Here is a 3,267-nt window from a genome sequence, read left to right as displayed (position 1 = left end):
TTTATCATTTTCTTACTGTACTCACATTTTAGACATTCTTTTGTAAGGCAAACCTTCTGAATGGTGGTATAGTAGAAAAAGCACCAGCCTGAAAAATACTGGCTTGTTTGTAATCTTTGTGTCCTATTAATTAACTAGGTAATCTTCATCAAGTCCCTTTACCTCCCTGGGTTTTAGTAATTTGTAAGATGGAGGCTTGGACTAGATAATCTAAAAGGTATTTCCAATTTATGGGGGAAGGGGAAGAAAAGATTTGAGACTATCAAACTGCCATCCACTCTATTATCAATGACCTTTGGGGAGAAGAGGAGAGAAGACAACCTATTAGTATAAATAACTGAAAGTAGCTTGAAAAATATTTTTTTTCATTTGTTGGTCCTGTAGGGACATTTATCAATGGCAGTCAGGTTCCCAGACCTCTAGTATTCCTGGGAAACTGCCACAAGAAACAACTTTACCTTTCCTTCCTCAGTGGACTCCCTTCTGGGCTATCTTGGTGAAATCAAATTTTGTGGGAAACTGGGCTGTCCTCATATACTGATGAATTTCACTACCTTACTAAACCTTCAATTGCTTGGACAGGATTTTAGTCCTAATAGTTAGAGGATGGTGTTCTTTTTCCTTGCATTTGGTTTGAGGCTACTTTTCCTTGACTGACTGGAGCATTCATTCTGGGTCCAACCAGGAGATAGAAACCATACAGTGATGTATACAAGACAAGTTCAAAGAATTGTTAAACTATAAAAGAGTAACTGTAAGATATAAGAAAACTCTATCTGATACTCTACAGCTGAGGGAGAGTGCTCTAGGAAGACAATTTGAAAGGGAAACTTCCTTCCAAAGACTTGAGTTCAGACCTCATTAGAGAAGATGTGACTGTGCTCATGCCCAAAGCTTCACTGCTGAGGAGTGACATCAGAGCCTTCACATTCTTCAGGAAATAGACTTCATTAAATAATTTTGCCAAGTCTTTAAATAAGCAAACAACAATGAAAACAATCTCAAGAGAGGATTCTATATCTAGAGTTGCTACAATATATTACCTAAAATGTTTACTTTTCAGCAAAAAATCATGAGTCACGCAAAGAAACAGGAAAGTGTCACCTGTATACAGGAAACAAAGCAGGAACCAGAAACTGCCTGTGAAAGGGCCGAGATGAATTAAATTGTCTATTTCTCCATTCAATTCTGTCAGCTTAAATATGACATTTGTCTGTAGGAATATTAGAAACTAATGTGTATAGGCCTTGGTGTACATTTGAAGGTACATAGACAAGGGAACACAGGGTCTGTCTAAGTTCTATTTGGGTTCTTATCACCATCTTATGCTAAAGAGAAGCTGGATCGGTATCTAGGGGCAAATCTTAAATACCCTGTTCACACTATCATCCACAGGTTTGGGGAGGGGGAAGAGATTTGTTCTGTGCAAGGCAATATCACTAGGTTCTAGCCTTTCTTTCACTCTCTCTGACTTCATTCTCTCAAACTTCTCTGAATATACCTGTTTTTCCTTTTTCTGTGATTTATAGTGAAAAACACACATACATTAGAATAGAATTTTGAGGGAATAAACTACATACAGCTGAGATATCTTCTTCTCTTTTTATATGATATAGTAGCTGCAAGCATGGTTCAAGTACTGAGCAATTTATGCTGGCCAAGATAGTGTAATAGTTAAGACTCAGGAACCAAACTGCCTGGGTTCAGATCCCAAATCTGTCACATCGTAGTTGTGTAATCTTGGGCAAATTATAAGTTTAATCTCTTTGTGCTTCAGTTACCCTCATTTATCAAGTGGGAAGAATGATATTACTTATCTCATAGTATTATTTTAAGGATTAAATTACTTTATATCTGCAAAGTGCTTGGAATAGTGCCTGGCACCATTAGTACTCAAAAATTAGCATTTTGATTACAAATGAAGAAACCCAACTCATAGTGGTTTAAGTTAAAATGGGATTTTTTTGGCTCTTGTGAAGAAAAGTCTAGGGTTGGTAGAGCTTCAAACAATGTTACCAGGAATCTCTATCTTGGTTCCACTTTACTCTGTGTAGGCTTCCTTCTCAGAGAGGTTCCCCTTATATGGTGCAAGATGGCCACCAGCAATACCAGGCTTGCTGAGATCCTACACTGGGTTTAGCAAGCTCAGTAAAATGATAGTATCTTTCCTAATAGTTCCAGTAAGGATCCCAAGAGTGTATGTATCTCATGGCTGGGCTTAGGTCACATATTCATTGTGAATGCAGTCAGTACAGCTGTCCAGATTTGTGTTATACGCCCAACCCTGACAGTGGGATCAGCTCTATTTGAACCACCTGGCCTAAGAGTAGAGGAGGCCACGTTTCCCAAAGGAAAGTTGAGGTGCTATTTCCAGATAAAGAGACATGTGAATTCTAGAAAAGCAAAAAATTTTCTGTCTGGAAAAATAAGGTTTTCTTGAGAGTCTGTATCTTTTCTAATGTTTAGGTCTCACACTTCCTTCCTTCCTGATAGAAACTATGCTAATTTCATGACTATCTTTATCCCCCAATCAAAAGCTATCACCATGACCTGCATTGTCCTAAATAAGTTAGCTTTTTTCCTTCCTGCTCTCTTACCTGTGATGTAGAAGGAGCTTCTTCGATATTCTGATCACAAATTGTTTTTCTGTTTTAGCCTTTTCTAGCAAGTTTTGTTCTCTGGTCCTAGATTTTAGTTCTCCTAACTCAATACCTCTTTTCTATTTTTAGTCATCCATATTTCTACTAGACTTTGTATGTGTTCTCACCACACCTTTATAGCTTTATTGTCTACCTGATAGCAAACTAGCCATTTCACCCTCTTAAAACGTCTCCATCTTGGGGATATAGTATTCATATTTGCATATTAAATTACGTTAATTCTGTAACTCAGTGTTCCTATTTTGGAGATTACTACTAAAAACACAGTCACATTTTTGGAGAGAAATTATTTTGTGATGAGGTCAATATCTAATTTTCCAACAGCCCACGTAGTCTGAAAGATCAGACTCTACCTTTAGGGGACATAGTAAGTTTCTATTGCTAGAATTGTTTTTAAACATTAGATATTTAGATAGGATCCAAGCCAAGGGGTAAGTGGGTTAGACTAGATAAATCTTTTAATCACCAAATTCTGATTTTATATATTAGGTCATTAAATATGAAATGTTCTGATTTCAAATCGAAAGCTTAGTTTATTATATCTCAAACAAGAAGCAGTACAATTAATCAAAGTATGTGCCTAAACTCTTTTTTTTTTTTTTTTTTT

Source organism: Propithecus coquereli, unplaced genomic scaffold, assembly GCF_000956105.1.
Source record: "Propithecus coquereli isolate 6110/MARCELLA unplaced genomic scaffold, Pcoq_1.0 Scaffold152, whole genome shotgun sequence".
Lineage (NCBI taxonomy): Eukaryota > Metazoa > Chordata > Mammalia > Primates > Indriidae > Propithecus > Propithecus coquereli.
Note: the sequence above shows the minus strand (reverse complement) of the source record.